Source organism: Opisthocomus hoazin, chromosome 4 (genome assembly GCF_030867145.1).
Source record: "Opisthocomus hoazin isolate bOpiHoa1 chromosome 4, bOpiHoa1.hap1, whole genome shotgun sequence".
Lineage (NCBI taxonomy): Eukaryota > Metazoa > Chordata > Aves > Opisthocomiformes > Opisthocomidae > Opisthocomus > Opisthocomus hoazin.
In genome coordinates this window covers 88,655,766-88,670,476 of record NC_134417.1, presented here as the reverse complement: position 1 = coordinate 88,670,476, position 14,711 = coordinate 88,655,766, and positions in this window count along the sequence as shown.

Genomic DNA, 14,711 nt, shown 5'->3' with positions numbered 1-14,711 from the left:
GGAGCTGAAATCCTTCTTTTTAGCCCTCATGCAAAGTTTCACTAACTTCACTGGAATTAATCTCTCATTCAGGATAAAGTCAGATAGCCATCCATGAGTTGTCTGAGATCAGGAAGGTCTTCAGGTTGCTGGGGATTTCCTTTTCCTTCATTTGCCCCACTTTTCGACACAGCCCATAAAAAGAGAATGAGCTGTTTCCTGTGGTGTAAAACAGGGACGAAAATTCCCAAATGTATGTGGATGTCTACCCACAAACTGCATGGCTGAGCTTCCACTGGAAATCTAGGGTGCAATTCTGCTGCTTGAAGGCAGACATCTGGTCTCATCTGAGATGTCTGGGAGCATCCGAGACATCTGCACAGGCTGGCAGGTATGACACAGGAGCTGCAGGAAACTCTTCTTGAAATCTCCACCGTTTGGTAACCAAGCTCCAGAGCCCAGATAACCCATTATCTATTCAGCCGCAGAAAATGATGAATCATCCAGGCATTCAAATACGCAGCGTGACTGGGCATCTCCTGACAGGTGCTGAGTACCTGGTGTTCCTGTAAAACCAGAGATCTGTGCAAGGAGCAGGAGATCTTGCTCCCTTTCAAATTCTCCTTAAAAGAATTTTTCAAATTCAGCACTGAACTGCTCAGACAACGGTTGTTTATGTGTGCAGGGGAAGAGAGAATTATTTTCCTGCTTCCTGTGGCCCTCTGGTACTCTTTCACTGACTGAGCTGGGCACTTTTAAAAACATCTCCTGGGGTATGAGGAGCCGAAGGCCCACAGCCTGCTTTGGGTCTGCACGCCTCTGCCTCCTTGTGTTCCTGTGGCCTTTCGAATATTAAAATCCCATGAAGTCCGCACCTGCCAATCTGCTGGAGGAAGCGCACAGGCCAGTCTGGAAAGGCAGGTCCATGTAATGTGTTGTGTTCAAAGCAAAAGCGATCCCTCGCTGTCCTTGTGATTGAAACAGTGGTCAAGGACTGAGTGAAGGGGCCATTGTAGATAGGAGCAATGGAGCTCCTGAAAATTGGCTGGGTGGCTTTGCATTGCCCTCCACATGTTCAGCACTCTGTTTTCCACCTTCTGTGCTCCTGAAAACATCCTTTCGGAGGCTGTCGCTACTGCAAGCCTGTACACCATTTCTCTGGAAGAAGCAGATGCAGGAACTGGAGCTGGGAGGAGCATTTTTAACAGGGTTTGGTGGTTTTCTTACGTACTTTATCCCCAACTCTGGGAAGAAACACAAGAACCACACTAACTCCAGCCAAGCTTTGCAACAAGACCCCACCTCCACGAGCTTTGTAGAAGACAGTAAAAGCATTGTGGGATCCCCAGGGAGGAAATCCCACTAGGTCTTGGTGAAGCACATTGATCTCAACCCTGATTGCAGGCGGAGGTTAATCTGAGCAGTAGGCTCTCGGGTCTTCTTGGGTGAGAAGCACAGAAGCAGCCGCAGCAAGGTAGTAGATGGAGTCCTGGCATGTCATACAAAGGAGAATAGACTGGGTAAGAGTGAAGAAGTCATGTTTTGGATATAGGAAACAGACAGCCAGGGAGGATTTTCTTTGCCAATCAATTGGTCTTATCTGCATGCTCTGTTTTGCTTTGGTGTGGAGGAGTCCTCAAAGACTACACTGCTGAACATGACCCTGCAGCCTGTCTCCTGCGTGCAGGCAATTCAGTGGAAAGTGGTGCATTTATTTTTAGCTCTGTGCAGCAATTAGGCAATGTGTGTGGTGGTGGGGATGTTCTCAGGAAGCAAATTTTGGACAGTTTCCTTAAAAAGATAAGGCTTATCCCATTCCAGTAGGGAAAATTAGTTAGCACAGAAAACCTCTGGGAGCTTTCTGTTACGTGTCTTGCTCTTGCGAAAGTCGCCTACTAACACCCTTGAATTTAAGCCAAGTGTCTATCTGAACAACAAGAACCTTATTCCAAACTGCCTATCTGCCCCAGCCAGGTACGTTCCCTCTGATCCCTGAGGACATTGCAGACAGGTATTTCCTGGGCCTGGCTGTAATTCCCCCAGTTCCTCTCCACCTCCTGCCACCTGAGACTCACCACCCCACCTCTCCATCTGCTGGTGGGATCCTGCGACCTCCTTGAGCAGCTTCAGACAAAACCGGAGCCCTTGTCATGGCCGGGAGGTTTTGCATGAAGCAGACTCGTCTACTGGGTGACCTTGGGGAGGGAGCGGTAACCCCAGGGAAGGGAGGAAGGCAATTGTCTTGTGCTGGCACAGCTTCTTACTCACAGAATATCTATTCAGACTTCGGAGCAAACAGATGGTTTTCTCCCACTGGCCAATCCGTTCATCCTTTTTCTTCTGACACTGCCAAAAAGGGTCACAGCAAAAATGGTGATTCTCCTCCATGCCCCAAATGGACATACATTCTCCTCTCTGTCCCAGAAGGAGACGATGCAAAACCACAAGTGACCAAAATCAGGTTGCAAAAGTTGGATAACGAAGTTTCTTGACCTGTTGGCTTGAGTAAAAAGTACAGCTTTCCCTGTCCAGCCTCAGGTCTGCTCGTGCCACCATCATGCACAGCTGCTCCCTTGCAAGGCTGCTGGCCATGCGCAAGGGGAAATAGCAGGCTTGTGACTGAGCCAGGGACTGAATCATATTTCAGCAGCTTGGGCATATCCATGTGCTCTAAGTCAAGCGGCATGCAAACTGCTCAGCAACCAACAACTGCTCCAGCAGCCTACAGCCAAAATGAAACACAGTCAGGCACGTCAGCCACTGACCCAACCCACCACGGAGATAACTGAGACTGCGTTACAGCAGGGTCAAAGCTGCATCTTCTGCTTGGGAAATAAGTGTCGCTGCTTTGTCGTAATAGTTGTATAGAGGCAAGAGAGCATTATCCAGCAATTATGCTCTATCTCACTGACTTTATCTCTTAATTGCACGTTCACAAGTGTTTCTACTTGCAGAGTGGGTGCAAGGAGGAAGGTGAAATGGGGTTGTCTGTCTGCGAGATATGGACTACCCAAAGGACCTGCATCATTGCTGATTCTTAGGATATAACAGTACAGTTGCACTTTTGCACCAGACAAATGTTTATTCCTGTCTTGTCTCAGGAACGCAAATGGTGCAAGTGGTTTAGACCTGCACATTCTGGACTTTATTATCAAGCAAAACTCTTGAAGTGCAAAGGATGCTTATATATACCCTGAAAAAATGAGTTTTTGTGGAGAAGCACAAGAACGGTCATTCAACACGCAGAGATTTTTTTATCTCCTTCCTTTTCTTTAGAATTTTGTACAAATCTGTGACCATCCAGGAATATCTGGTCCATCATTACATTGCACAACATGACCACTCACAGCTTGGCATTGCCTGCCGAAACAGAACTCAGAACCACCCGTCTTAAAAAGCATCTGACACTCCAGCAAAAGAATTGGCACTGGTAGCTGCCAGAACACGGCATATGACACGTATTTGCAGTGCTGCTCCTTTCCAATATACGGCTGCAATACACATAAACATCTGCCTGTGTATTACGGCATGGCTGATTTTTAAAGACTGGGCCTTGGATCTTGAAAGACAGTTTGGCACATAAATCTGAGGAAATCAATGAGGAATTAGGTTTCTAAGTACTTCAGCTGACATGTGTGTCTGTTCCTTAATTCCAAAATCTGTGTTGTCTCTACTAGACTTCGCCACCTCTTCAGTCCCCTAGATATTATATTTTGGACCTGGAGCACAGCTCCTTTTTAGAAAGTTCTCACAGCCTCCAAATGAATTAATTTTAATATTTCCAAGTATTGCAATTAGCTGGGTGCCTTCAGCTTTGGATAACTCCAAATTCTGATGGTACCTCCTGTTACACACTGAATTTTCTGTCACCGACATAGTCATATTAGTACAAACCCATAATGCAGATGTCTGGCTGAAGGTGGATCTGGTTCACATGGGACAATCTTTCCAAGCACTCCAAGCTTGAGGCCAGGACTCATACAGCATTGCTGTTGGAGTGACAGAGGAAAACCCCAGAAATAACAGTCTTCTAAAGATGCTCTTTGAGCACCAGTCGCAGAAAGGAGAAGGTGTTTTGGACTGTCCTGGACTCTCATGATGCTGAGCAACAAGATGACCTTGGCCCTGGGATCTGAGATACCTCTGCTCACAGAGTGTCCTGTTACTAGAGCCTTCAAGAGACAGGGACGTCTCATACCAAAAAGATGAGCATGACTGAAGTTGCGACCAGTGTGGCAGAAGCTAAGGACTACAAAAAGGGCTGTCACCTACCAATGCTACTTGCTTTATATGGTACTGGTATTGTAATTAAGACTTTGGTGGCTTAGAAGTTTGGTGAATTTTGCTATTGCTTTTTGAGTTGAAAACTCAACTCAGAGCTACTTACAGGCTCAGAGGGTATGATCTGCCTTCTTTTCCCTGGTGGGACATGGCCTTATGCTTCTGACCTGACCGATAACTGGTGTGACCGCATGCTTTCCTGTGTTTCACTTCTGATTAAATCCTGCCTGAGATAATAAGAATTTTTAGCTCAAATTTTTTTTTTTTTCTTGACATATTTGAAAAGTAATTATGTTCAGCATTTTTCCACCATGATGCTATTGGAAATCTGGTCACTTCAGAGTCCCTGGGCACACATCAGCGCCTCATCACAACCTGGAATGTTTTCTGCGAGGAATGATGAGATGCGAAGGCTCCCATTGATGGGTATTCCTCCCAGACAATTCCAGTTTCCAGGGTCCCAGGCCTTGAAGATAAACTTGTTGCTTGTTTGGTTTCCTAGCAACTTCTGCTCCAAGGCAGAAATGCATTCCTGGGACCCTGCTCTCCCGATGCTCAAAGCTCGGAACTGAGATGTGTTCTGCTCTGGTGAAAGCAACTGCCTGGAAACACGGGAGTGGAGCTGCTGCGAGACAGCTAAGGCTGAATCAACCCCCCTGATTAGATCCACCAGTCTCCCTCACACTTTGTCATTAGACACAAATCTCATTTTAAGTTAAAACAACACATCTGGCTAGCTCTGAAGGTGGGCGTAGCTTGGATTTGGCTGGTTGTCCAGGTTCTTACTGGGGAATTTGGCACTGCTCCCAAAACACAGCTAAACCGATAACCCCAGGTCAAACATCCTGGCCTTCACTGGATCTTTAATCTAGGCTGAGCTCTGGTGAGAAACCCAAGGATCCATCTTTCCATGAAACATGATGGGGCAAATCATCACCACCAGTGAGACCGCCTAGGCATAAATCTAGAGAAAAGAGCAGATTTGGCCACCTGTAAGGCACGGGAGTCTTTGCCTTGGTATTTTTAATAAGATCTTCAAAAGAACTAGGGAAAACTCGTCTTAATCTTTGTCTTGCCTGGTTATACATATTTATTTCATGATTTCTTCTGGTTATTAGAAGCTCACCCCCACTTCAACTTTTATTTAGGTGCTTCAGCTCCAATGTCCCAAAGAAACCATGCAAGCTGAGATTCAGTTTCACAGAGCTGCATCCAAGGCATGTGAAGGGCAGACCTAGAAGACATTGAATATGCTACTGCTTTGTATCTCACTTGATCTGAAGTCTTTAGAGACATTGCTCATAGGGTGCCTGGTGGGAAAAGATCTCTCTTCTATTTGTGTCCCAGTTAAGAAAGTAAAAGACGAACAGTTCTCCAGCAGAATAATAGCAAAAAGAGCAACATGTGGATATCAAAGAAACTTCTAAAGGGACCCTGAAAGTCATAGGTTTTCAGTGTGTGGTGCTGTGTCAAGAAATACGAACAGGACAATCCTGTGCTAAAGCCACTGCCACTTCAGTAGCTGCAGCATGGAAGGAAGCAGTCCCTTGCTTTTCAGACAGACAAGGCATGGCGAAAATGGTTTATGGTCACAAGAAGCGAGGAGTTCTTGATCTTGGGACTGAACAGGGATCTTTTGAATCCCAGTATTGCACTTTTACATAGAGGCTTATTCTGAATTTGTCTAATAAATTTAATCAGAGCTGTCAATGTTCATGTGAAGATTTCTGTCCTGTTTCAGTTAACTCAGGACATTCTTTCCTGAGGACAACCTTTAGTGAATATAGCATGCATTGTTACAGCACTGTATTATGGTCCAGGGAACAAACTGAACATATTGTTCAGTCTGAATGATATCATATTACTGTCAAGGATACTCCTTCTAAAAGCTGACACCTTTTAATTACCTCTGTGAGGCTCTGGGAAAAATGGTATCCTGGGAAAATAAAATGCTTGGCACCCACTTTGTTAGTTTTAGCTCGATGTTCATTTCTAGCCATTCATATAGGGCTGAGTCACAGAAGAGAAGCCTGTAAGAGAATCACGAACAAGCTGTCTGGCTTGAGAAAATCGGGAGCCATTTAAAGTGTGCATTGCCTCATCTCGTTGTTAGTGGCGAGACTTATTAGACACTCTGGAGAGTCTGAAGTTAGAGAGGGCATTTTTCTACCTGAATAGTTCTGAGGATAGACAGAAGATGGGACAAAAACAAGCTTCAGGAGAGAAAGTGACCTTCCCAGGCAGTGCCAGAATCAGATGTACCATTGGAATCATGTGTAATCATCCCTCACTTGCCCAGGGCATCTCTAAATCTCACTTGACAATCTTTCCCTTCTGTCTTTAGGCAACATTTTTCACCTCCGCTGAGCTAGTTTGAAACCTTGAATTCCATTCTGCCTGTTCTTCCAAGAACATGGTGCTGCAAGTGGAAACTCATCGCCACATGGGAGAAAAAGCGGGGGGGGGGGGGGGGCGAACTGCATTAATATTAAAACATTTGCTGTTGTAAAGCGTTGAGTCATGAACAAAAAGTGCACACCTCGGGCAAGAAGCCTGGTGACAGAGCTGCGCCAGGATGTGGGGTGTCCTGGGAGGGTTGGCAGCAGTGCTTTGGGGGGACGCATGCAATGCCACGTAGACGGGCTTGCCAAGTTAGGGCTCTGGGCTTAGCAGGAGATGCTCCAGGACTGAGATGCTTTGTAGGAAGATGCACAAAAACCCTGAGTGGTGTAAACTTGTTGGTGCAGGAAACTGGTTCTCTCCTTCCCAGTGAGGTTGGCATATGCCTGGAGGCAGCATTACAGTGCCTTTTAAACCTTCATCCTTTCCATGTACATGCCTCTATTCACCCATGTTTGACAAGGGACACTGTTCCCTCCTGGGCCAAATGACTTGCAGCTCAATTGTGTGGAGGACAGGTTTTGTTCTGCTGATGCCATTTGGCAGCACAGGCTGTAAAGCTTTGGTCCTACTCTGGTTGCAGATGGTGACTCAAGATGCCCATCCCCCTTGGCTGAAAAGTGGAAGGGAAGAGGTCAGGTCTGAGCAAAGCACCTTGTTCCTGCTCTTGGTGCTGATAAGGTACAAGAAATGTTGTGCAAGCCCTATCAGAAGATGAGAATGTGCCTGAGGCCGTATGCTTAGTAAGCTCAGTGTAAAATGGATACTCTCTGATGAGTAGTACATGTGGTAGTTTAAGCCTTGAAGGTTTCTGAGGTGTTTGGGGCCATCAGAGTTTGAAACGAGCGAAACACAGCAGATGTCTGAGGCAGGGAGCATCAATGCTGTATTAGTATCAGGTGAAAATAGGAAGCAGAACATACCCAGGAACAGAGAAAAGTGACCCTGGTAGTGCTGTCATTTTATGGAAACCATTTGTCTGCTTCCCACACTGATGCGCATTGTAACATCTTTGGCAAATACTCAGGAGCAGCTGGGGGAGTGGCTTGCTCCAGTATCTGGAGTCACAGTGCCCTTCACTAGGAATCCTGTTTCAGGAGACCTTGCAGCCTCTGACCCTGAATCTGCTACCCTAAGTCTAGATAAATGAGCAAGCCTGTGACTCGTGTTATAGGAAAGCTGGTGTGCTGTAGGGGAGCAAGATGAATCCGGTGAAACCAGCAAACTTTGGATGTTTGGCTTCGGAGGAGTTATAAAGTGGAATGGGAAAGACGTGGATGTGCTCAGAGAGGCCACCACTGCAGCAAAGCGTCTGCTACAGAGACTCTGCCAACCGTGAGATATTTGGGAAAGAGCTGCTGGTGACCCAGAAAAGCATATTTGCTACTGCACGCCGGCAGGACCAGCATGTGTCCTGTCCAGGTGTTCCTGCAGCATCACTGGAAATACCTGCTGAGGGGTGTCTAAAGAGACAACCAGACCAGGGTGCCTCAGTTTGCCCAACTGGAAGGATGGGATAATGGTGCTCACGACTTTTGCCAAGGGGCTTGATCCCTGCTCACAGGCAGTGCCAAGTCAGAGCAGACAACAACTCTCATTCCCTTGATAGATTTGCTTCTTATTTCACTTCCTGGCCCAAACTCTTATTCAGTGTGTCTGGAGGAGAAGATACAATATCCCTGGAGAGTGCAGTGGCTGGAAACCTGGTTTTAGGTTCCCCTTGGCACAGTAGTCCTTCACTGATGGCTGTATTGGTCCTACCTTACCATGGAGATATGTTTCTCCTGAATGACTTTATCACGGATGAGGGTGAGAGCTGTCTGGTTTTTGAACGCAAGGGGACGGTTCAGTCCTTTTGTGAGAGCTGATCAGCTGCAGTAAAAGAAGTTGCAGCTTGTGGGAGTAACAATTAAAGCCCATTATAACCTGCTTAACTAGTCAGGGACTGAAGTGCCTGGAAGAACTTGCTCTGTCCTTCCTGAGTGTTGTTTTGCTTTACCCATTTGTGTGATATGGGGGAAAGATTGTATTCTGGGAGGGTTAGCTTGAAATTCCTGCTCTCACAATCAGGGAAGTGGTTCCCAGTTCCTAAGGACGATTGATATACCAGGAAATAAAAAGTTTCAAAAGTGATCCTTCCGAATAAAGTATTATCGTTCTTGGGACACGTAACACATCATGTGTTCGGGACATCATAAATTAAACCAAACTGCAGACCAAAACTGCAGCTCCAACACTTTCAGTGGAGACACCTGAAAGAAGGATGAGTTGATGTGACATCTCCATGTGTGAACCTGTCTTGAGATGCTTGGGGGAGGCAATAGTGTAGGCTTCTTGCTGGCTCACACCAAGTGATTTGGAGAAGGGAAAACAGGGGCAGAGAGCCCATGTCTACATGGAAAAGGCAGTGCCTGAGCTGCTGGGGCCTGTGAGCTGATGACTCACGGGCGGGATTTATGAGAGTTGAGCCGTGGAAACAGCCTGGGTGTCTGACTGCCCCCACTGCCAGGCAGGAACACTCCACAGCCACCTCAGCCTTTTTTTCTCCTTTTTTTCTAGAAGAATACACACATGACAATGCTTATCTCCACTGATTAAGGCTCTGCTTTCAAGAACTAGAAGCAAAGAAAAACCATGCCTTTTCCCCTCTCTCTTTTTAGGAGTGCTGCTCGTGGCCACGTTTTTTGCATGCTTTCCAGATAGGATCAGAAAGGAAGAGCAGCTTTTCCCAGGTCTTCAGTGCCGCTCATGGCATTTGTTTATTTGGCTTCTGTGGCTTCTTTGTATGTTGCAGTGTTTTTATTTGGGGCAGCGTTAGGACAGATGGTGTGTCAGTCATGGTCTGCAAAAGCCAAGGGGGCCCATTGGGCTCATGTGCTTATGGTATGGCCGCAGCACACAAACGGGAGCTGGGGTTTTCTGTGCCAAAGTACATGTCCGTGGGCTGCAGGGTTACCACGCCCTATAGCTACTTGTCTGGGATTTTGGGATGCCTAGAAGTCTTGGACAAAGGGGCAAAGTCCTCAGATGCCACAAGGATGGGAGGCTCAGGAGGAGAAAGGGGACATATCGTGGGGAACATCTCTACCAAGGACAAAGCTGCCCCTGATGTCCTGGTTCAGGATGATCCAGGGCTTTTTCACAGCTGGGTCAAAGGGGGACAAAGAGCCTTCAGCACATGTCCAAGATGACGTTAGTCAATCTGTTCATCCGTGTCCTCCTGCCACCATACACAGAGACAGAGAAAGATAGACTTCTTCACTTCGCTGTGCTTGCCAGCAAGCCAAGTCAAAAAGGGAAAGATGTTCTTAAATGTTACACCACCCTGATTGCAACAGTAAGACTGGCAGTTATTTGCTCTCTGCTCCTGGGGAAGGGCCAGCAGTTTTCCGGGAGGAAAATGCCATCAAACCAAACCTGAAATACATGTGCTGGAGAGACATGTGCTTCACCTTCCTAGCCATGACAGAACTGGCAGCCAACCAGAGAAGGATGATGAGAAGATGGAGAGAGGAGAAGTTTGTGTTGCTGTGCAATATGAGATGGGACAGGTCTGGCATCATGATGTTACTGGCTGATGCCCGGCATTATGGCTTATGATCACTGTCCCACAGGCGAGACCACATGTCCCCTTAGCTACCCATGGAGGAAACCATGGAGGAGGTGACAGGGTCATCCTTGCTGTCCCTACACTGATTCAGGAGTTCACCCACGCTAACCAAGTCCCTTCCTTCTGCGGTTCTAGCTCTGAGCTCGCAAGCCCTGAGGTCTCTGTGACTCTAACAAAGAAGATGCTCAGATTTTTACCAGCTTGGACCAGCAGCCTCACAGCATGAGGGGTGAATCAGGGACATCCCCGCAGGGCTATCTTACTCACAGAGCAAGGCTTCATCCAAGTGGCTTTGATTTTCGGCCGATTGTGCCATGTGAGTCCCCTGCTAAGTGTTATGATGAAGGGAGTCGGCCTTAGCTGAAAAATAAACATCTTCAGTAATTAACTGACACGGCTGGAAAAATTCTGAGCACTGTTCATTTCTCAGAGGCTTCAGAGCTTTAATTCCTAAATCAGGGCAGTTTTCTCCAACTTGCTTTAGTTACACATCCACTTCACCTCTCCAGGGGGATTTGCTGCTGTTTGCATTGCCGTGACGTGGAGGTATTTATGGTCTTAGACTTCTGCTTATCTGATCCACTGCTGCCCTCCACACTCCTGGTATGGTGCCAGTCCCGAACCACTTTTCCTCCCTCTGCTCCTCCCCCTCCAGAGGAAGTAATATCCAAACTCAACAAAAAGCAGGTAGCTCTCCCAAAGAGCTTGCGGAGATGAATTTCTCATTTTCATCAGGCTGCAGCAGAGGCACTGTGCTGATTTATTTTCTTTTGGACAGGGCTTTCACGAGTAAAAATCCTTCTGGTGTTTACTACGGTGGAATAAAGCATCGCTGTGACCATGTCGCCACCGTTAAGAATATTTCAAGCGGGACTCCGGCGGTTCTCCGAACGGCAGCCAGTATGTGAGTTACTATCCCACATAGGTTCGTTGTTGGAAAATAACTTAATTGACTTTGTCCCATTTCCAATTTCACAGAGAAACGATTTGTAAGAGTACACAGGGTACAGAGGCTGGCGGCTCCCGGAGTTTATTGAAAATGATAAATGTAGTAATCAGTACGAGACCGTACAGTACGTCTCCTTGTACTTTCTTCCCCTCCCGCCTGCAGGATGGTATCGTCACGGGCTGGTGCTGCCCGGTCCCACCGGGGAGCTGTGGCTGCTACAATGGAGGCACCGCTCCAACCACACCGCTGCCCTGGAAAGCCACCGGCTCCCTCCCCCCGGGATCCCAGCCTGGCTTTTAGCCCAAATAGCTGACCTTTCATTAAAGATTACCTATTTTTACTGCTCCTCAGGATGGGAAGAAGAAAAGACCAAAAGCGGCACAGAGGCAGGCCAAGCCAAGGTGGTGTTTATAGAGGGGGACAGGCAAGTTACTTAGGGCAAATGTAAAAAATGTATCTTTTTTATTACATTAAGCTAGTGCTGAGTTCAGCCTGGGCCTTACTCTGTTTGAGCTGAGCAGCACAGACCCTGGGGCCCAAGGGCTACTTGATAATACTATATCTAGGCTAGTAAATTAAAGGTGCCTAGGACCGTTTCGGGGTTCCCAGTTCACAGACATGGCAGGACCTGTGTCCGTTAACCCCCTTTAGGCTCTGAAACACGGCAGCCACGTGCAGACTTTGTGTTGGGAAAGGCTCCTGGTCCATGCTAATGTGTGAACCGTCCTGGGGAGCCGTTTGGGGCACTACTGGATGGCACAAGGCAGAAGTGCTGGTGATGCTGCTACCAGGTTCCATCCCCAGGAACATACTCTGGCACCAGGTTACATGTAGGGACATCACCCCATCAGATGAGCCAGGTTAATATCCCAACCCTTGGTACCGGGGTGGGGGGGGGGTGGGGGGGGAGGAAATGAGGCACAGAGAGATGGGGTGACATGAAAAGAGGTCCTAAAGAAAGTCTGTGTCAGAGCAAGGACTGGTGCTGCATCACTCTGTCATTCAGGTGGAGGACAGGCTTTGAAAGCTGCCTTTGTCTCCTCCAGATGTTTTTCAGACCTCAGAGAGGCACTGAATGTGCTTCCAGCTCATGGATGCTCAGCTGGCCATTTGGGCAGACTGAAGTCCACACTTTGGTAGCTGCTGGCACAGCCCAAAGAAGAGCCGAGCACCGAATCTCCCCTTTGCACCAAGCCCACATCACACGCATCTCCCTTTTCGGGGCTGTCTATGGGCATCTGGGGCCAACTTAGGAAGAAACACCATTCTTGAGGCAACACTGAGGAGACTGTAATGTGATCAGAACTTTTGTATCTCCTCAGACCACCTCATATCTCCATTTGCAAAGCAGAGGTTGTCATCTTGCCTTGTGTGTGAGGCTGCAAGGAGTCAGATACGAGAGTGATATGCATCGTACGGGCCATATCTAGATTAAGAAGTAATTGCTACATCCAGATTAGCAAGAGAGCAATAGGAGAGTATCAGGAGATCAAACAGACTTGTGCTGAGGGCTCAGCATCTACACTGTGTGCAGTTCACAGTGGTTACTCCAGGTTAGATTTCTTCCAGCCACCCACATTGAAAATCCCCACCCTGCACAGTGTCTGAGGCTGGCTGAAGGACCAGCTACTAATTTATTACCTTATATCCCTACAAGGGGTTGTAGCACAGCTTAAGGTTTCATTTCCACTGGAAATTAAAAAAAAAAAAAAAGAATTTGTGTGCTTCAGAGTTGTTCTGCAAACTGGACCAGTATGGGGTGAGGGAGACCAAGCCAGAGAGCTGCTATGAAACAGCGTTACTGCTCTGAACCAAAATGCTTAGGCAGAGACAGCCAGAAGCACCTCGGGCTTGATCCAGGGTTCAGCAGAAAGGTTCTCATTTGATGCAGCACTCCCTGAGTCAAGCCCTTAGGGCTTGTCTGTACGCAAAAATTAATCAGGATTAGGAAGGGGCAGGAACTTAAGGTAAAGTGGCTCTTCTGGAATAACTTCACTTTGTAACAGACAAGCCTCTGGACGGTTTGGTTAGGAAGCATCGTGTTACATCATATTTATGATGATGAAATGCATTTTCAAGAGAACGTCTTTGTGGTGTTTGGTCACAATTATGCAGCGAACACTTAAAAACATATCCATTCCCTGCAGGAGGAGAAACAGAGCTCCCTGCAGATTTGGACTGCTTTCAGGGGCTCATTTGCCAGAGCAACTCGAGGGGTTTCACGGTTCCTTTCTTTTCCTCTACACAAGGTGTGGCCCGGCATGCCAGCTCCCCTGCCAGCAGTGTGTAATGGCTGGTGAAGCATCAGCCCAAAACCTTTACATGGCCATCACTCTAAACCCATCCCATACACACTAGCTCCAGTCTAGAAGCACGTCAGGGCATCAGCTCAGCGCTGTGCCCGAATGCATAAATCCTGCCTAAGCACAGCTCTGCATGGGTCCGAATGCTCTCCCTGAGTGAGCTGGAGTTAGACCCTCCTGGGGTGCACGTGGTGCACTTCTAGCATCAGGGCTAGAAGGACCACAAGACCTCCTTAACTCACTGTGCAGAGTCTAGGACAGGAGATGGAGATGTCTTGACGACTGCCAGACTTCCTCCTCCACTGACACCAGTGTGAATAGGAGCATTGCACTGAGGTTTTTTTCTCCTACCTGAGTGATTCTGCAGGTCTTTATTTCCAACCAGGTTTAAATGGCCTGTTCCGTATTTCTACGGAAACACACACCTTCTCTGAAAGAGTATGTTTGCATTCAGCTTAAGTTAATTGTTCATAAGCAATTGTCCATAAGCATAAAAGTTTCCACATATTATTTTTTCTAACTCTCTTACTGTTTATTCTGTGAGGTGATAACATTGATATCAGCTTGCTCTCTGTTTTTATCAGGCTTGCACAAGAACAAATGAGGAGGAAAAAAGAACCTCCCTTCTCTCCCTTGAAATGGAGTCTGCTATCAACCAGCCGAAGCAGAGGAACAAGCCCTTCATCATGCTATATATATAGCGAGGTTGGCAGAGTACATTTTCCTTAAGATGTCTAATCCCACAAGTATGTGGTGGCTTGCTCTGCAGAAACCTCAGCTTTTCAGGTGCTAGAAAAAATGCATGCTCCATGTTACCTGATAGTTTGCGCACATCCCTATCTCCTGGAGGCAAGCAACTGCTGAGCCTCTCAGATTTCTTTAAAAACTACTTGTCTTTCCACCTCTCCTGCATTTTCTGTCTTTCCACCTCCTACATTTTTCTGCTATAAATCCAGAGAATGAGACCTGAATTATTTTTTTCTGTTTGCTTTGACAGACATGCAGTCCTAGCTTCTCAGCAGACTGGCTTACATACACTGAGCTTTCCCACAGCTTCCTTAGAAGAATAGGAAGAGCTGGTGAAGTTGGGTTTTGATAATGGAGGTCATCACAACCATGGTATAAAAAGCTGTCATTACTTCCCTGGTACCTTCAGGTGTAGAGGTACACCAGTTGGATTACTGGGCAG